Here is a 22144-nt window from a genome sequence, read left to right as displayed (position 1 = left end):
TTTAAAATTCCTTATATTAATCAAAACAGATGGCACAATTTCTTTTCATTCACGGATCGCCAGGGGCAACAACACTGAGACATCATTTACAAATGAAGCATTTCTGTTTAGTGAGTCTGCCAGATCAGAGGCAGTAGGAATGACCAGTGATGTTCTCTTGATAAGTGTGTGAATTAGACAATTTTCCTCTCCTGCTAAGCATTCAAAATGACTGCTTTTGAGATGCTTGTTCTAGGTCCCAAGAAACAGAGATATTCTGTTGAATTTGACAATTAATCTTGATGGTTGTACAGTCGTCTCAAATAAAACTGTGAAGGACCTCGGCGTTACTCTGGACCCTGATCTCTCTTTTGACGAACATATAAAGACTGTTTCAAGGACAGCTTTTTCCCATCTACGTAATATTACAAAAATCAGAAACTATCTGTCCAAAAATTATGCAGAAAAATGTATCCATGCTTTTGTCACTTCTAGGTTAGACTACTGCAATGCTCTATTTTCCGGCTACCCGGATAAAGCACTAAACAAACTTCAGTTAGTGCTAAATACGGCTGCTAGAATCCTGACTAGAATCAAAAAATGTGATCATATTACTCCAGTGCTAGCCTCCCTACACTGGCTTCCTGTTAAGGCTAGGGTTGATTTCAAGGTTTTACTGCTAACCTATAAAGCATTACATGGGCTTGCTCCTACTTACCTTTCAGATTTGGTCCTGCCATACATACCTACACGTACGCTACGGTCACAAGACGCAGGCCTCCTAACTGTCCCTAGCATGTCTAAGCAAACAGCTGGAGGCAGGGCTTTCTCCTATAGAGCTCCATATTTATGGAATGGGCTGCCTATCCATGTGAGAGACACAGATTCGGTCTTGACCTTAAAGTCTTTATTGAAGACTCATCTCTTCAGTAGGCTCTATGATTGAGTGTAGTCTGAAAAAAATTGATTTAAAAAACAGATTAAAAAAACACCTTATGGAACAGCGGGGACTGTGAAGCAACACAAACATAAGCATAGACACACACATACACACAAACACACACACACACACACACACACACGATAACATGCGTACTATACATATACATGGATTTAGTACTGTAGATATGTGGTAGTGGTGTAGTGGCCTGAGGGAACACAGTGTGTCGTGAAATCTGTGAATGTATTGTAATGTTTTTAAAATTGTATAAACTGCCTTAATTTTGTTGGACCCCAGGAAGAGTAGCTGCTGCTTTGGCAGGAACTAATGCGGATCCATAATAAATACAAATACTTTGTGACATCGACTGATGTGAAAAAGGGCTTTATAAATACTTTTGATTGATAAACACTTAGTTCTTGTTTTCCCCTTTACAGTTAGCTGACATAAACGTTTCATTCTTGTTTTCCTCTGTACAGTTTGCAGACACAAACCTTTAGTCTCAATTGCTTGGCCATTGTACGCTTTGAGAGCCACCACCTTTTGCATGATGGCTGGTTTATACTTTAGCTCATGAAAATCCCTCATGTTGATCAGGTGTATCCAGCTTTAAGATCAAAATTATACCATTGACCACGAGTGGTACAACCCAGTGGTCACTAGCTACACTATGGACCTGTAATGGTTCTTGCCCGTTCTCCATGGAATCCACAGCGCCCACGAACAAATCACTTTGTTCATTCTCCCCCATTTCAATGGTGTGAACATTTTGTCTCCCATACCTGTCCTTTGGAAAAAAACATTTTTCCAAAATCATTTTCCCCCTTGCACTTGCTGAAAATCTTTCCACAATCAGGGCACTTCCTGGCCTGGTGCGTGGTGCCACACCTGTTACAGTCATATTTCCTGTGACTCCTTTGGTCAAAGTCATAATGCATGTGATTCCTTTGCTCATACCGCCCCCTTGTGTCCTTGTCAGGCACTTGTCATCTCCCGTCTCCTGTCTGGATTACTGCAACTCGCTGTTGGCTGGGCTCCCTGCCTGTGCCATTAAACCCCTACAACTCATCCAGAACGCCACAGCCCGTCTGGTGTTCAACCTTCCCAAGTTCTCTCACGTCACCCCGCTCCTCCGCACACTCCACTGGCTTCCAGTTGAAGCTCGCATCTGCTACAAGACCATGGTGCTTGCCTACAAAGAAGGGCACTGCGTTCATCCACCTCTGGCCTGCTGGCCCCCCGACCTCTGCGGAAGCACAGTTCCCGCTCAGCCCAGTCAAAACTGTTCGCTGCTCTGGCACCCCAATGGTGTAACAAGCTCCCTCACGACGCCAGGACAGCGGAGTCAATCACCACCTTCCGGAGACACCTGAAACCCCACCTCTTTAAGGAATACCTGGGATAGGACAAAGCAATCCTTCTACCCCCCATACCCCCTGCCCCCAAAAATAAAAAGAAAGAAAGAAAGAAAATGAAATAAAAAAATAAGAAAAAAAAGATATAGATGTACTATTGCAAAGTGGTTGTTCCACTGGATATCATAAGGTGAATGCACCAATTTGTAAGTCGCTCTTGATAAGAGCGTCTGCTAAATGACGTAAATGTAATGTAAATGTCTGCATAATCCACTGGTGCGCTTTCCCACTCCAAGGCAGTGTTTGCTGGTGTTGAGCTAAAGGTTTTAATATGCAATTCTGCCAGCTCAATCGCATTACATATTTTTACTGCAGTTTCCAAATGTAACTCACTTTCCCGCAGCAATCTTTCTCTAACTGGAGTAATTTATACCAAACACAAACTGATCTCTAAGCGTAGATGAGGTTAGGTCTACAAAATTACATGTAGCTGCTATTAATTTCAAATCCATGAGAAAGATGTCACACTTTTCAGCTTGCTGTTGAAACACATAACATCCATATATCTCGTTCTTCTTAACAATATGCATCAAACTGATTCAGCACCGCCACGAACTCCTGGGTCAACTTTAGTGGTAGCAGATGCCCTCTCAAAGGCTGTACCACTGGTGGCCCAAAAAGGATGAATACAATAGATAGTAGTACCCTAGACATGAGTACACTAGATACTAGTACCCTAGACATTAGTACACTAGATACTGGTACCCTAGACATGAGTACACTAGATACTAGGACCCTAGTACCATAGACATGTGTCCACTATATACTAGACATGAGTACACTAGATACTAGCACCCTAGACATGAGAACACTAGATACTAGGACCCTAGACATGAGAACACTATATACTAGTATACTAGACATGAGTACACTAGATAGTAGTATCCTAGACATTAAAACACTATATACTAGACATGAGTACACTAGATAGTAGGACCCTAGACATGAGTACACTAGATACTAGTACCCTAGACATTTTTACACTAGATACTAGTACCCTAGACATTAGTACACTATATACTAGTACCCTAGACATTAGTACAGTAGATATTAGTTCCCTAGACATTAGTATAGTAGATACTAGTACCCTAGACATTAGTATAGTAGATATTAGTACCCTAGACATTAGTACAGTATATATTAGTGCCCTAGACATTAGTATAGTAGATATTAGTACCCTAGACATTAGTATAGTAGATATTAGTGCCCTAGACATTAGTATAGTAGATATTAGTGCCCTAGACATTAGTATAGTAGATATTAGTGCCCTAGACATTAGTATAGTAGATATTAGTGCCCTAGACATTAGTATAGTAGATATTAGTGCCCTAGACATTAGTACAGTAGATATTAGTGCCCTAGACATTAGTATAGTAGATATTAGTGCCCTAGACATTAGTACAGTAGATATTAGTACCCTAGACATTAGTACAGTAGATATTAGTGCCCCGGACATTAGTATAGTAGATATTAGTACCTATAGTACAGTATATATTAGTACCCTAAACTTTGGTGCGCAAGATCCTGGAGATGAGAACTATATACTAGTACCCTAGACATTAGTACACTAGATATTAGTACCCTGGACATTAGTACAGTAGATATTAGTACCCTAGACATTAGTACACTAGATACTAGTGCACTAGACACGAGTACACTAGAGAGTAGTACCCTAGACATGAGTACAGTAGATGCTAGTACCCTAGACATTAGTGCAAAAGATACTAGTACCCTAGACACGAGTACACTAGACACTAGAGGTCACCAAGCGCAACATAGCCTCAGCGTTTAAATCAGCTAGAAAGATGTGTCGGCATCGAGTAATTGTCTTTGGTCCCCTCCTATTTATGGGGAGTAATGAGCTCTATAGCAGAGTCTCACAACTCAATCACTAGTTGAAAAATGTTTTCTGTCCCTCCCAAAACCTAGAATTTGTATATAATTGGCCCTCTTTCTGGGACTCACTCATAAACTGGACCAAGCCTGGTTTGCTGAGGAGTGACGGACTCCATTCTAGCTGGAGGGGTGCTCTCATCTTATCTACGAACATAGACAGGGCTCTAACTACCCTAGCTCCACAATGAAATAGGGTTCAGGCCAGGCAGCAGGCTGATAGCCAGCCTGCCAGCTTAGTGGAGTCTGCCACTAGCACAGTCAGTGTATTCAGCTCAGCTATCCCCATTGAGACCATGTCTGTGCCTCGATCTAGGTTGGGCAAAACTAAACATGGCGGTGTTCGCCTTAGCAATCTCACTGGAATAAAGACCTCCTCCATTCCTGTCATTATTGAAAGAGATTGTGTTATCTCACATCTCAATATAGGCTACTTAATGTTAGATCCCTCACTTCCAAGGCAGTTATAGTCAATGAACTAATCACTGATAATCTTGATGTGATTGGCCTGACTGAAACATGGCTGAAGCCTGATGAATTTACTGTGTTAAATGAGGCCTCACCTCCTGGTTACACTAGTGACCATATCCCCCGCGCATCCCGCAAAGGCAGAGGTGTTGCTAACATTTACGATACCAAATTTCAATTTACAAAAAAACCTCAACATTTTTGTCTTTTGAGCTTCTAGTCATGAAATCTATGCAGCCTACTCAATCACTTTTTATAGCTACTGTTTACAGGCCTCCTGGGCCATATACAACGTTCCTCTCTGAGTTCCCTGAATTCCTATTGGACCTTGTAGTCATGGCAGATGATATTCACATGGAGAAGTCCACAGACCCACTCCAAAAGGCTTTCGGAGCCATCGTCGAGTAAGTGGGTTTTGTCCCACATGTCTCTGGACCTACTCACTGCCACAGTCATACTCTGGACCTAGTTTTGTCCTGTGGAATAAATATTGTGTATCTAAATATTTTTCCTCATATTCCTGGACTATCAGACCACCATCTTATTACCTCTGCAATCAAAACAAATAATCTGCTCAGACCCCAAGCAAGGATCATCAAAAGCCGTGCAATAAATTCTTGGACAACCCAAAGATTCCTAGATGCCCTTCCAGACTCGCTCCACCTACCCAAGGATGTCAGAGGACAACAATCGGTTAACCACTTAACTGAGGAACTTATTTCAACCTTGCGTAATACTCTAGATGCAGTCACACACCTAAAAACAAAAAACATTTGTCATAAGAAACTAGCACCCTGGTATACAGAAAATACTCGAGCCCTGAAGCAAGCTTCCAGAACATTGGAATGGAAATGGCGCTACACCAAACTGTAAGTCTTCCGACTAGCTTGGAAAGACAGTACCATGCAGTATCGAAGAGCCCTCACTGCTACTCGATCATCCTATTTTCCCAACTTAATTGAGGAGAATAAGAACAATCCAAAATGTATTTTTGATACTGCCGCAATGCTAACTAAAAAGCAGCATTCTCTGAGAGGATGGCTTTCACTTCAGCAGGGATAAATTCATGAACTTCTTTGACAAAAAGATCTTGATCATTAGAATGCAAATTAATGCGTATTTCTCCAAAGCTCAGTTGTCCTGAGTCTGCACAACACTGCCAGGCCCTATGATCAAGGGAGACGCTCAAGTTTTTTAATATTATATCTCTTGACACATTGATGAAAATAATCATGGCCTCTAAACCTTCAAGCTGCATGCTGGACCCTATCCCAACTAAACTACTGAAAGAGCTTCTTCCCGTGCTTGGCCCTGCTATGTTGAACATAATAAACATAACAAAATCATTAAAAGTGGCAGTAATAAAGCTTCTCTTGAAAAAGCCAAACCTTGACCCAGAAAATATCAAAATCTGTCGGCCTATATCAAATCTCCCGTTCCTCTCAAACAATTTTGAAAAAGCACAGCAACTCACTACCTTCCTGAAGACTAACAATGTATACGAAATGCTTCAGTCTGGTTTTAGACCCCATTACATTACTGAGACTGCACTCTGAATTGGTCAGCACGGACAAGTTCTGGCCTGGTTTAGATCTTATCTGTGGGAAAGATATCAGTTTGTCTCTGTGGATGGTTTGTCCTCTGACAAATCAACTGTACATTTTGGTGTTCCTCAACGTTCCGTTTTAGGACCACTAATGTTTTCACTATATATTTTACCTCTTGGTGATGTCATTCGGAAACATAATGTTAACTTTCACTGCTATGCAGACGATACACAGCTGTACATTTCGATGAAACATGGTGAGGCCCCAAAATTGCCCTCCCTGGAAGCCTGTGTTTCAGACATAAGGATATGGATGGCAGCAATTTTTTTTACTTCTAAACTCGGACAAAACAGAGATGCTTGTTCTAGGTCCCAAGAAACAAAGAGATCTTCTGTTGAATCTGACAATTAATCTTGATGGTTGTACAGTCATCTCAAATAAAACTGTAAAGGATTTTGCCGTTACACTGGACCCTGATCTCTCTTTTGACGAACATATCAAGACTGCTTCAAGGACTGCTTTTTTCCATCTACGTAACATTGCAAAAATCAGAACATTTCTGTCCAAAAATGATGCAGAAAAGTTAATACAAGCTTTTGTCACTTCTCGATTAGACTACTGCAATGCTCTACTCTCCGGCTACCCGGATAAAGCACTAAATAAACATCAGTTAGTGCTAAACACGGCTGCTAGAATCTTGACTAGAACCAAAAAACGTGATCATATTTTTCCAGTGCTAGCAACTCTACACTGACTTCCTGTTAAGGCTAGGGTTGATTTCAAGGTTTTACTGCAAACCTACAAAGCATTACATGGGCTTGCTCTTACCTACCTTTCCAATTTGGTCCTGCCGTACATACCAACACGTATGCTACGGTCACAAGACACAGGCCTCCTTGTTTTCCCTAGAATTTCTAAGAAAACAGCTGGAGGCAGAGCTTTCTCCTATAGAGTTCAATTTTTATGGAATGGTCTGCCTATCCATGTGAGAGACGCAAACTCGGTCTCGACCTTTAAGTCTTTACTGACTTAAAGGGGTGTGAATGTGAACGGAAAGGCACTGGAGCGACAAACCACCATTTCTGTTTCTGCCTGGCCGGTTCCCCTCTCTCAACTGGGATTCTCGTCCTCTAACCCTATTACGGGGCTGAGCCACAGGCTTACTGGTGCTCTTCCATGCCGTCCCTAGGAAGGGTGCGTCAATTGAGTGGGTTGAGTCAATGACATGATCTTCCTGTCCGGGTTGGCGCCCCCCTCGGGTTCGTGCAGTGGTGGAGATCTTCGTGGGCTGTACTCTGCCTTGTCTCAGGGTAGTAAGTTGGTGGTTGAAGATATCTCTCTAGTGGTGTGGGGGCTGTGCTTTGGCAAAGTGAGTGGGGTTATATCCTGCCTGGTTGGCCCTGCCCGGGGGAATAGTCGGACGGGGCCACATAGTCTCCCGACCCCTCCTGTCTCAGCCTCCAGTATTTATGCTGCAATAGTTTATGTGTCGGGGGCTAGGGTTATGTCTGGAGTATTTCTCCTGTATGAAATGAAATGTATGCATTCACTACTGTAAGTCGCTCTGGATAAGAGCATCTGCTAAATGACTAAAAATGTACAAAAAAATATGTAAGAATTCTGTTCATCGATTACAGCTCAGCATTTAACCTGTTTAGGATAGGGGGCAGTATTGACACGGCTGGATAAAAAACATACCCGATTTAATCTGGTTACCACTCCTACCCAGTAACTAGAATATGCATATACTTATTACATATGGATAGAAAACACCCTAAATTTTCTAAAACTGTTTGAATGGTGTCTGTGAGTATAACAGAACTCAAATGGCAGGTCAAAACCTGAGAGATTCCTTTACAGGAAGTGGCCTGTCTGACCATTTCTTGAACTTCTTTTCCATCTCTATCATTTACTAAGGATCTCTGCTCTAACACTTCCCACGTCGTCCATAGGCGCTCAGAGCCCGGGAAAAAACAGAATGTCGTCATTCCAGCCCCAGGCTGAAACACATTATCGCCTTTCTCAAGTGGCCGATCAAGGGACACTGGGCTTATGCGCGTGACCCGACCGCCCCCGGCTTTGGGATTTTTTCCTCTGTTTGCCGAAAAGGAGATTCCCTGTCGGAATATTATCGCTTTCTACGAGAAAAATGTCGTAAAAATTGATTTTAAACAGCGGTTGACATGCTTCGAAGTACGGTAATGGAATATTTAGAATTTTATTGTCACGAATTGCGCCATGCGCGCGACACTTCTTTACTATTTCGGATAGTGTCTGGAACGCATACGAACAAAACGCCGCTATTCGGATATAACGATGGATTATTTTGGACCAAACCAACATTTGTTATTGAAGTAGCAGTCCTGGGTGTGCATTCTGACGAAGACAACAAAAGGTAATCAAACTTTTATAATAGTAAATATGATTATGGTGAGTGCTAAACTTGCCGGGTGTCTAAATAGCGAGCCCGTGATGCCTGGGCTATGTACTTAGAATATTGCAAAATGTGCTTTCACCAAAAAGCTATTTTAAAATCGGACATATCGAGTGCATAGAGGAGGTCTGTATCTATAATTCTTAAAATAATTGTTATGCTTTTTGTGAACGTTTATCGTGTGTAATTTAGTAAAATGTTAGCGAATTCCCGGAAGTTTGCGGGGGGTATGCTAGTTCTGAACGTCACATGCTAATGTAAAAAGCTGGTTTTTGATATAAATATGAACTTGATTGAACAAAACATGCATGTATTGTATAACATAATGTCCTAGGGTTGTCATCTGATGAAGATCATCAAAGGTGAGTGCTGCATTTAGCTGTCTTCTGGGTTTTGGTGACATTATATGCTGGCTTGAAAAATGGGTGTCTGATTATTTCTGGCTTGGTACTCTGCTGACATAATCTAATGTTTTGCTTTCGTTGTAAAGCCTTTTTGAAATCGGACAGTGTGGTTAGATTAACGAGAGTCTTGTCTTTAAATAGCTGTAAAATAGTCATATGTTTGAGAAATTGAAGTAATAGGATTTTTAAGGTTTTGAAAATTGCGCCACAGGCTGCCAGTGGCTGTTACGTAGGTGGGACGAATTCGTCCCGCCTAGCCCAGAGAGGTTAACACCATAGTACCCTCCAAACCCGTTATTAAGCTCAAGACCCTGGGTCTCGACCCCACTCTGTGTGACTGGGTCCTGGACTTTCTGACGGGCCGCCCCCAGGTGGTGAGGGTAGGAAACAACATCTCCACTCTGCTGATACTCAACACTGGGGCCCCACAAGGGTGCGTTCTCAGCCCTCTCATGTACTCCCTGTTCACCAATGAATGATCGGCTATGAAAAGCCAACTGACATTTACTCGTGGCCATGCACGCCTCCAACTCAATCATCAAGTTTGCACATGACACTACAGTGGTAGGCTTGATTACCAACAATGATGAGATGGCATACAGGGAGGAGGTGAGGGCCCTTGGAGTGTGGAGTCAGGAAAATAACCTCACAAATAACCAAAACAAAGCAGATGATCGTGGACTTCAGGAAACAGCAGAGGGAGCACCCCCCTATCCACATCGACGGAACAGTAGTGGAGAAGGTGGAACATGTTAAGTTCCTCGGCGTACACATCATGGACAAACAGAAATGGTCCACCCACACAGACAGTGTGGTGAAGAAGGCTCAACAGCGCCTCTTCAACCTCAGGAGGCTGAAGAAATTTGGCTTGTCACCAAAAACACTCACAAACTTTTACAGATGCACAATCGAGAGCATCCTGTCAGGCTGTATCACCGCCTAGTACGGCAACTGCTCCGCCCACAACCGTAAGGCTCTCCAGAGGGTAGTGAGGTCTGCACAATGCATCACAGGGGCAAACTAGCTGCCCTCCAGGACACCTACACCACCCGAAGTCACAGGAAGGCCAAAAAGATCATCAAGGACAACAACCACCCGAGCCACTGCCTGTTCACCCCGCCATCATCCAGAAGGTGAGGTCAGAACAGGTGCATCAAAGCGGGGACCGAGAGACTGAAAAACAGCTTCTATCTCAAGGCCATGAGACTGTTAATCAGCCATCACTAACATTGAGTGGCTGCTGCCAACATACTGACTCAAATCTCTAGCGACTTTAATAATTAAAAATTGGATGTAATAAATGAATTACTAGTCACTTTAAACAATGCCACTTTATATAATGTTTACATACCCTACATTACTCATCTCATATGTATATATTTTACTCTATACCATCTACTGCATCTTGCCTATGCTGCACGGCCATCGCTCATCCATATATTTATATGTACATATTCTTATTGATTCATTTACTCTTGTAGAAGGTAGTTGTTGTGAAATGTTTAGATTAATTGTTAGATATTACTGCACGGTCGGAACTAGAAGCACAAGCATTTCGCAACACTCGCATTAACATCTGCTAACCATGTGTATGTGACCAATTAAATTAAATTTGATTTAGAAGTACCCTAGATCATGAGTACACTAGATAACCTGTTAGGGCTAGGGGGCAGTATTGACACGTCTGGATAAAAAACGTACCCGATTTAATCTGGTTACTACTCCTGCCCAGTAACTAGAATATGCATATAATTATTGGCTTTGGATAGAAAACACTCCAAAGTTTCTAAAACTGTTTGAATGGTGTCTGTGAGTATAACAGAACTCAAATGGCAGGTCAAAACCTGAGAAGATTCCTTTACAGGAAGTACCCTGTCTGACCATTTCTTGGCCTTCTTTGCCATCTCTATCCATTACAAAGGATCTCTGCTGTTACGTGACACTTCCTACGGCTCACATGGTCTCTCAGAAGACGGCAAAAAGCTGAATCGTGGCTTTGCAGGCTCTGGCTGAAAAAAAGTAGCGCGTTTGGGTAGTGGCTGGTTACAGTACTGTGAGACTCAGGCGCGTGCCCGCGTCGACCGAATGCTTTGTTTTCTTTCCTCTGTTTACCTAAACGGAGATTCCCGGTCGGAATATTATCGCTTTTTTACGAGAAAAATGGCATAAAAATGGATTTTAAACAGCGGTTGACATGCTTCGAAGTACGGTAATGGAATATTTAGAATTTTTTGGTCACGAATTGCGCCATGTTCGTGACCCTGATTTACCATTTCGGATAGTGTCTGGAACGCACGAACAAAACGCCGCTATTTGGATATAACGATGGATTATTTTGGACCAAACCAACATTTGTTATTGAAGTAGCAGTCCTGGGAGTGCATTCTGACGAAGACAACAAAGGTAATCAAACTTTTGTAATAGTAAATCTGACTTTGGTCAGGGCTAAACTTGGTGGGTGTCTAAATGGCTAGCCGTGATGGCTGGGCTATCTACTGAGAATATTGCAAAATGTGCTTTCACCGAAAAGCTATTTTAAAATCGGACACCTCGATTGCACAAAGGAGTTCTGTATCTATAATTCTTAAAATAATTTATGTTTTTTGTGAACGTTTATCGTGAGTAATTTAGTAAATTGTTAGTAAATTCCCCGGAAGTTTGCTAGTTCTGAACGTCACATGCTAATGTAAAAAGCTGTTTTTTGATATAAATATGAACTTGATTGAACAAAACATGCATGTATTGTATAACATAATGTCCTAGGGTTGTCATCTGATGAAGATCATCAAAGGTTAGTGCTGCATTTAGCTGTCTTCTGGGTTTTTGTGACATTATATGCTAGCTTGAAAAATGGGTGTCTGATTATTTCTGGCTGGGTACTCTGCTGACATAATCTAATGTTTTGCTTTCGTTGTAAAGCCTTTTAGAAATCGGACAGTGTGGTTAGATTAACGAGAGTCTTGTCTTTAAAATGCTGTAAAATAGTAATATGTTTGAGAAATTGAAGTAATAGCATTTCTAAGGTATTTGAAAATCACGCCACGGGATTCAACTGGCTGTTGTGTAGGTGGGACGAATTTGTCCCGCCTAGCCCAGAGAGGTTAAACATTCATGAACATACAAGTGTCTTATATCACATAAAAGGTTAAATTCTTGTTAATCTAACTGCGTTTTCCGATTTCAATTAGGCTTTACGGCGAAAGCATACCATGTGATTGTCTGAGGACGGCGCCCCACATCAACGTATTTTTCAACCAGCACAGGCTTCATGAAATCACAAAAAGTGATTAAATAAATCACTTACTTTTGAAGATCTTCCTCTGTTTGCAATCCCAAGGGTCCCAGCTACAACATGAATGGTTGTTTTGTTAGATAACATCCTTCTTTATATCCCAAAAAGTCAGTTTAGTTGGCGCCATCGATTTCAGGAGCCACTTGTTCAACATGCAGACAAAGGAGTCCAAAAAGCTACCGCTAAACTTCGTCCAAAGAAGTCAAACAACATTTCTATTTAATCCTCATGTACTCTAAAATGTAAATGAACTATAATATTTCAAAGTAGTATGTTCAATAGGAAAGCAAAATTAGTAAGTGCACGCGCAATCCCTCGCACACCGAAAGACTGATATTGTTCCGGTGCTCTTCTCACCAAAACTCAAAATTCTTGCTTCATTTTTGAAAAACAAGCCTGAAACCTTGAATAAAGACTGTTTTCTTCTAGTGGAAGCCAGAGGAATTGCAATCTGGGAGACAGATTTACATAGAAACAATAGGTTTCCATTATAAGAGCCTTGGGTCTAAAAAAAATTAAAATAAAAAAGAATTCCGGTTGGATTTTCTTCGGATTTTTCGCCTGACATATCAATTCCGTTATAGTCTGACTTATTTTAACAGTTTTAGAAACTTCAAAGTGTTTTCTATCTAATGCTACCAATTATATGCATATCCTGGCTTCTGTGCCTGAGTAACAGGCAGTTTACTTTGGGCACGCCAGTCAGGCGGAAATTCAGGAAACTAGACCCTATACCTACCAAGTTTTAACCCTCGCAAGGCTGCCGTTCCGGATGGATTCCCTAGCCTCGTCCACAGAGCATGCGCAGACCAGCTGGCTGGAGTGTTTACGGACATATTCAATCTCTCCCTATCACAGTCTGCTGTCCCCACTTGCAAGAGAACAGAGAACCACCATTGATCCTGTATACAAGAAAGCAAAGGTAACTGAACTTAATGACTATCGCCCAATATCACTCACTTCTGTCATCATGAAGTGCTTTGAGAGGCTAGTTAAGGATCATATCCCCTCCACCTTTCCTGTCACCTACAGGTCCCGATGTCACAGGAAGGCCAAACAGATTATCAAGGACATCAACCATTTGATCCACGGCCTGTTGACCCGGCTATCATCCAGAAGGCAAGGTCAGTACAGGTGACTCAAAGCTGGGACCGAGAAACTGAAAAACAGCTTCTATCTCAAGGCCATCAGAATGTTAAATAGCCATCACTAGCCGGCTTCCACCTGGTTACACAACCATGCACCTTAGAGGCTGCTGCTATATATAAACTCAGCAAAAAAATAAACGTCCTCTCACTGTCAACTGTGTTTATTTTCAGCAAACTTAAGATGTGTAAATATTTGTATGAACATAACAAGACTCAACAACTGAGACATAAACTGAAAAAGTTCCACAGACATGTGACTAACATAAATGGAATAATGTCTCCCTGAACAAAGGTGGGGTCAAAATCAAAAGTAACAGTCAGTATTTGGTGTGGCCACCAGCGGCATTAAGTACTGCAGTACATCTCCTCCTTGTGGACTGCACCAGATTTGCCAGTTCTTGCTGTGAAATGTTACCCCATTCTTGCACCAAGGCACTTGCAAGTTCCCAGACATTTCTGGGGGGAATGGCCCTAGCCCTCACCTTCCAATCCAACAGGTCCCAGACGTGATCAATGGGATTGAGATTTGGGCTCTTCGCTGGCCATGGCAGAACAGTGACATTCCTGTCTTGCCGGAAATCATGCACAGAACGAGCAGTATGGCTGGTGGCATTGTCATGCTGGAGGGTCATGTCAAGATGAGCCAGCAGGAAGGGTACCACATGAGGGAGGAGGATGTCTTCCCTGTAACGCACAGCTTTGAGATTGTCTGCAATGACAACAAGCTCAATCCGATGATACTGTGACACACCGCCCCAGACCATGACGGACCCTCCACCTCTAAATCGATCCCGCTCCAGAGTACAGGCCTCGGTGTAACACTCATTCCTTCAACGATAAACACAAATCTGACCATCACCCCTGGTGAGACAAAACCGCGACTCGTCAGTGAAGAGCACTTTTTGCCAGTCCTGTCTGATCCAGCGGCGGTGGATTTGTGCCCATAGGCGATGTTGTTGCCGGTGATGTCTGGTGAGGACCTGCCTTACAACAGGCTTACAAGCCCTCCGTCCAGCCTCTCTCAGCCTATTGCAGACAGTCTGAGCACTGATAGAGTGATAGTGCGTTCTTGGTGTAACTCAGGCAGTTGTTGTTGCCATCCTGTACCTGTCCCGCTGGTGTGATGTTCGGATGTATCGATCCTGTGCTAGTGTTCTTACATGTGGTCTGCCACTGCGAGAACGATCAGCTGTCCATCCTGTCTCCCTGTAGCGCTGTCTTAGGCATCTCACAGTATGGACATTGCAATTTATTGCCCTCCTTTATTGCAGTCCTCAAGCCTCTTTGCAGCCTAACACGGAAACCAAACCGGCTGTGCGTGTGCGCCATCGTGCGCCATCGTGCGCCATCGTGCGCCATCGTGCATTTTGTCCCCCCACACCAAACGTGATCATGACACGCAGGTTAAAATATCAAAACAAACTCTGAACCAATTATTTTAATTTGGGGACAGGTGGAAAAGCATTAACATTTATGGCAATTTAGCTAGCTAGCTTGCACTTGCGAGCTAATTTGTCCTATTTAGCTAGCTTGCTGTTTCTAGATAATTTGTCCTGGGATATAAAGATTGTGTTGTTATTTTACCTGAAATGCGCAAGGTCCTTTACTCCACCAATTAATCCACACAAAACGGTCAACCGAATCATTTCTAGTCATCTTTCCTCCTTCCAGGCTTTTTCTTCTCTTGACTTAATATTGCGATTAGCAACTTTCATAAATTACGTGCATTACCGCCACCAACCTATTTCGTCTTTCAGTCACCCACGTGGGTATAACCAATGAGGAGATGGCACGTGGGTACCTGCTTCTATAAACCAATGAGGAGATGGGAGAGGCAGGACTTGCAGCACAATCTGCGTCAGAAATATAACTGACTTCTATTTTAGCCCTTGGCAACGCAGACGCTCGTTGGCGTGCGCGAGCAGTGTGGGTGCAATAATTGAATAATATAGATTTCATAAATGTATTTTGCAACGCTAAGTCACGTTCATGCAGATGAGCAGGAACCCTGGGCATCTTTCTTTTGGCGTTTTTCAGAGTCAGTAGAAAGGCCTCTTTAGTGTCCTAAGTTTTCATAACTGTGACCTTAATTGCCTACCGTCTGTAAGCTGTTAGTGTCTTAACAACCGTTACACAGGTGCATGTTCATTAATTGTTTATGGTTCATTGAACAAGCATGGGAAACGGTGTTTAAACCCTTTACAATGAAAATCTATGAAGTTATTTGGATTTTTACAAATTATCTTTGAAACACAGTGTCCTGAAAAAGGTAAGTTTCTTTTTTTTGCTGAGTTTACATATCAAATCAAATTTATATATAAATGTCACGGCTGTCTGAAGGATTGGACCAAAACGCAGCGTGTTTGAAGTTCCACATCTTTATTTACTGTGAAACTGAATGCTACACTAAACACTAGAAATAACAAAACAACAACCATTACGCAGAGCAGGCAACAAACACTACTCAAAAATTAATCACCCACAAAAACAGGTGGGACAAACATCAACTTAAATATGACTTCCAATTAGAGACAACGACAACCAGCTGCCTCTAATTGGAGGTCATACCAAACCATACCATACCAGCAAACAAAACCAACATAGAAATACAAAACTAGAAACTGAACATAGAAATACAAAAACAGACAAACACCCCCTGTCACGCCCTGACCTACTCTACCATAGAAAATAACAACTTACTATGGTCAGGACGTGACAGTACCCCCCCCCAAAGGTGCGGACTCCGACCGCACCTAAAAAACACCCCAAAAACAACTTCAAACCCCCCACACAACAAACCCCCACTAACAATAAAACACAAAGGGAGGGTAGGGTGGGCGACTAATGTCTATGGCGGCTCATATGCATTACCCAGAACCTTCTTATCCAATGCCTCCCCCCATGGAGACGGCTCGGGTTTGGGGCGTAACCCCCACTCCACCCACTGATCCCTCTGCTTCTTTCCCACCTGACCGTGGATCGTCGTCGAAAGAACCGGACTGTAGATCATTGCTAGAGGTTCTGGGCTGTAGGCCGCCGCTGGAGGCTCTGGGCTGCAGACTGCCACTGAAAGGCTCTGGGCTGCGGAACGCCGCTGGAGGCTCTGGGCTGCGGACAACCGCTGGAGGCTCCGGACTGGGAAGCGTTGCTGTAGGCTCCGGGCTGCGGACCACCGCTGGAGGCTCCGGACTGGGGAGCGTCGCTGGAGGCTCCGGACTGGGGAGCGTCGCTGGAGGCTCCGGACTGGGGAGCGTCGCTGGAGGCTCCGGACTGGGGAGCGTCGCTGGAGGCTCTGGACTGAGGAGTGTTGCTGGAGGCTCCGAACTGAGGAGCGTCGCTGGAGGTTCCGGACTGGGGATGAGCACTGGAGGCTTGATGCGTGGGGCTGGTATAGGAGGCACCAGACTAGTAACATGCACCTCAGGGCGAGTACCGGGAGCAGGAACAGGCCACCCCTGACTGGGCAGGTGCACTGGAGACCGGGTACGTGGGGCAGGCACAGGATATACTGGGCCGTGGAGGCGCACTGGAGATCTGGAGCTTATGTCTGGCACAACCCGTCCTGGCTGGATAACCTCCGTAGCCCGACAAGCGCGAGGCGTTGTGACAGGTCACACAGGTTTGTGTTGGCGAACTGGGGTTACCGTGCGTAGAGCTGGTGCAGGATAACCTGGACCGAGAAGACGCACCGGAGACCAGGAACGCTGAGCAGGCATACTCCTTCCTGGCTCAATGCCAACTCTAGCACGGCACCTGTGAGGAGCTTGCACCGAGCGCACCAGGCTGTAGCTGCGCACTGGCGACACCGTGCGTATCTCAGCCTAACATGGTGCTTGCTCGATCACTCGCCCACCACAGTAAGCACGGGAGTTGGCTCAGGTCTCCAACCTGACTCTGCCAATTTTTTTGGGGGGGGCTGTCTCTCACACTTGTCTCGTTGTTGCTACAGCGCCTCATAATGACGCCGCTCCGCTTTACCTGTCTCAATCTCCTCCCTCGGACGGCGATACTCCCCAGCCTGCCTCCAGGGTCCTTTTCCGTCAAGAATTTCCTCCCAGGTCCATTTCTGTTGCTCCTGGGCACGCTGCTTGGTCCTTTTGTGGTGGGTGATTCTGTCACGGCTGTCTGAAGGATTGGACCAAAACACAGCGTGTTCGTAGTTCCACATCTTTATTTACCGTGAAACTGAATGCTATACACTAAACACTAGAAATAACAAAACAACAACCATTACGCAGAGCAGGCAACAAACACTACTCAAAAATGAATCACCCACAAAAACAGGTGGGACCAACATCAACTTAAATATGACCTCCAATTAGAGACAATGACAACCAGCTGCCTCTAATTGGAGGTCATACCAAACAAAACCAACATAGAAATACAAAAACAGACAAACACCCCCTGTCACGCCCTGACCTACACTACCATAGAAAATAACAACTTACTATGGTCAGGAGGTGACAATAAAGCCCTTCTTAAATCAGCTGATATATCAAAGTGCTGTACAGAAACCCAGCCTAAAACTCCAAACAGCAAGCAATGCAGGTGTAGAAGCACGGTGGCTAGGAAAAACTCCCTAGAAAGGCCAAAACCTAGGAAGAAACCTAGAGAGGAACCAGGCTATGAGGGGTGGCCAGTCCTCTTCTGGCTGTGCCGGGTGGAATCACTGGCCACTTTAGTAATGGAACACTAGTCACTTTTAATTATGTTTAAATAATGTTTACATACTGCTTTACTCATCTCATATGTATTTAACCTCTCTAGGGTAGGTGGCACCAAATCCTCCCACCTACGTAACAGCCAGTGTAATCCCGTGGCGCGTTATTCAAAAACCTAAAAAATGCAAAAACTTCAATTTTTCAAACATATGACTATTTTACACCATTTTAAAGACAAGACTCTCGTTAATCTAACCACACTGTCCGATTTCAAAAAGGCTTTACAACAAAAGAATGAGTAAATAGTATCAGAATATATTGTAGAATGGGAAACAAGTGTCAGAAGGTATTGTAGAATGGATAAACAGTGTCAGAAGATATTGTAGAATTGGTAAATAGTATCAGAATATATTGTAGAATTGGTAAATAGTGTCAAAGGGTATATTGCAGAGGTGGGACCAAGTCATTGTTTTACAAGTCACAAGTAAGTCTCAAGTCTTAGCACTCAAGTCCCAAGTCAAGTCCCAAGTCAAGACAGGCAAGTCCGAGTCAAGTCTCAAGTCAAGACCATCAAGTCAAGTCTCAAGTCCTAAACTTTGAGTTTCGAGTCCTAAACAAGTCATAATGTGCTCTTCACCAAATGCAATACAATTTCAGATTTTTAACAAGAGTAATAGTTAGTATATTACATTAACACAAATCATGAATGCTTTAACCTCTATGGGCTAGGTGGGACGCTTGCGTCCCACCTACTCAACAGCCAGTGTAATCCCGTGGCGCGTCATTCAAATACCTCAAAAATGCAAAAACTTCAATTTTTCAAACATATGACTATTTTACACCATTTTAAAGACAAGACTCTCGTTAATCTAACCACACTGTCCGATTTCAAAAAGGCTTTACAACGAAAACAAAACATTAGATTATGTCAGCAGAGTACCCAGCCAGAAATAATCAGACACCCATTTTTCAAGCTAGCATATAATGTCACATAAACCCAAACCACAGCTAAATGCAGCACTAACCTTTGATGATCTTCATCAGATGACAACCCTAGGACATTATGTTATACAATACATGCATGTTTTGTTCAATGAAGTTCATATTTATATCAATAACCAGCTTTTTACATTAGCATGTGACTAGCATGTGACTAGCATTCCCACCGAACACTGCCGGTGAATTTACTAAATTACTCACGATAAACATTCACAAAAAGCGTAACAATTATTTAAAGAATTATAGATACAGAACTCCTCTATGCACTCGATATGTCCGATTTTAAAATAGCTTTTCGGTGAAAGCACATTTTGCAATATTCTCAGTAGATAGCCCGGCATCACAGGGCTAGCTATTTAGACACCCAGCAAGTTTAGCACTCACCAAAGTCAGATTTACTATAAGAAAAATGTTATTACCTTTGCTGTCTTCGTCAGAATGCACTCCCAGGACTTCTACTTCAATAACAAATGTTGGTTTGGTTCAAAATAATCCATAGTTATATCCAAACAGCGGCGTTTTGTTCGTGCGTTCAAGACACTATCCGAAAGGGTAAATAAGGGTGACGAGCATGGCGCAATTCGTGACAAAAAAATTCTAAATATTCCATTATCGTACTTCGAAGCATGTCAACCGCTGTTTAAAATTAATTTTTATGCCATTTTTCTCATAAAAAAGCGATAATATTCCGACCGGGAATCTGCATTTAGGTAAACAGACGAAAGAAAATAAAGCATTCGGTCGACTCTGTTGTCAGGAAGAATCGGAACGGTGGGGGATATGTGCCTTTGTAAGATCAGACATTGCTTTTAACGTCAGATCGGATTTAAGCGCTGATCTGGAGATTGTCTGGCTGGATATCAATCAACTGTATTTATAAAGCCCTTCTTACATCAGCTGATATCACAAAGTGCTGTACAGAAACCCAGCCAAAAACCCCAAACAGCAAGCGATGCAGGTGTAGAAGCACGGTGGCTAGGAAAAACTCCCTAGAAAGGCCAGAACTTAGGAAGAAACCTAGAGAGGAACCAGGCTATGAGGGGTGGCCAGTGGCTGTGCTGGGTGGAGATTATAACAGAACATGGCCAAGACGTTCAAATGTTCAGAGATAACCAACATTAGAACAGAACATGGCCAAGACGTTCAAATGTTCATAGATAACCAACATTAGAACAGAACATGGCCAAGACGTTCAAATGTTCATAGATAACCAACATTAGAACAGAACATGGCCAAGACGTTCAAATGTTCATAGATGTTCATAATGTTACGTACGCCTCTAGAAAGAGGGAACACAACACCCTGCTACAACTCAACTCCCTGTGGAGTGAAAGAGGTATGGGACTGTAGGTGCAAGTAAGGATGACAAAGGCAGAGAATTACCATTTACTGGGAATTTATTCCTTCACACGGTAAATTACCTGCCTACCCACTACCTGGTGCGCTAACCAAAATACAGGGGGTGGTCTGCCCAGGTCTTACCTAGTGTGTATAGACAGTAAATACTACGGGTTCTGTATGCCCGCAGGCCTCTTGCCTAAGCACTCCCAAGGAGCCTTCCCCTTCCCCCCGGGAACAAATGATTCAGAATAGGACAGACCAAGAAGCTCTCTCTCGCTCTCGCTCTCGCTCTCCTCTCGCTCTCGCTCTCTCTCTCTGAAGGTGAACAGTGCCTTTCCGTTCACCTTCACACTCCTGGGCCAGACTACACTCAATCATAGGACCTACTGAAGAGATGAGTCTTCAATAAAGACTTAAAGGTTGAGACCGAGTCTGCATCTCTCACATGAACGAGTCGGTAATTGAAGACAGCTGTCAGATCTCCAATCATCGATGTGGCCGACCAATCAGCTGCTTGGGGGGAATTTCAGGAAGCCATTTCCTGAAACACACACATAAACAAAACCTCAACACATAAACTGGGGAACGTAACAAATCATCACAGTGGTTGTCGAGGGTGTAACAGGTCAGCACCTCAAGAGTAAATGTCAGTTGGCTTTTCATAGCCGATCATTCAGAGTATCTCTACCGCTCTTGCTGTCTCTAGAGAGTTTAAAACAGCAGGTCAGGCTTCCATAGCAGCAGGCAGAACAGTTGACACTGGAGCAAGAAGAGAGAAAGAGAAAAAAAGAGAAATGAGAGAGAGAGAGAATTAGAGAGAGCATAATTAAATTCACACAGGACTCCGGATAAGACAGTATAAATACTCCAGATATAACAGATTGACCCTAGCTCCCCGACACATAAACTACTGCAGCATAAATACTGGAGGCTGAGACAGGAGGGGTCGGGAGACACTGTGGCCCCATCTGATGATACCGCTGGACAGGGCCAAACAGGCAGGATATAACCCCACCCACTTTGCCAAAGCATAGCCCCCACACCACTAGAGGGATATCTTCAACCACCAACTTACCATCCTGAGACAAGTCCGATTATAGCCCACAAAGATCAAATCAAATGTATTTATATAGCCCTTCTTACATCAGCTGATATCAGCTGATATCTGAAAGTGCTGTACAGAAACCCAGCCTAAAACCCCAAACAGCAAGCAATGCAGGTGTAGAAGCACGGTGGCTAGGAAAAACTCCCTAGAAAGGCCAAAACCTAGGAAGAAACCTAGAGAGGAACCAGGCTATGAGGGGTGGCCAGTCCTCTTCTGGCTGTGCCGGGTGGAGATTATAACAGCACATGGCCTAGATGTTCAAATGTTCATAAATGACCAGCATGGTCAAATAATAATAATCATAGTAGTTGTCGAGGGTGCAACAAGTCAGTAACACAAGAATAAGTGTCAGTTGGCTTTTTCATAGCCGATCATAGCCGAAAGATCTCCGCCACGGCACAACCCAAGGGGGGGCGCCAACCCGGACAGGAAGATCACGTCATTGACTCAACCCACTGAAGTGACGCACCCCTCCTAGGGACGGCATGGAAGAGCACCAGTAAGCCAGTGACTTAGCC

Source organism: Salmo salar, chromosome ssa10, assembly GCF_905237065.1.
Source record: "Salmo salar chromosome ssa10, Ssal_v3.1, whole genome shotgun sequence".
Taxonomy (NCBI): Eukaryota; Metazoa; Chordata; class Actinopteri; order Salmoniformes; family Salmonidae; genus Salmo; species Salmo salar.
The sequence above is the reverse complement of the archived record's forward strand: the minus strand, read 5'-3'. Positions refer to the sequence as shown.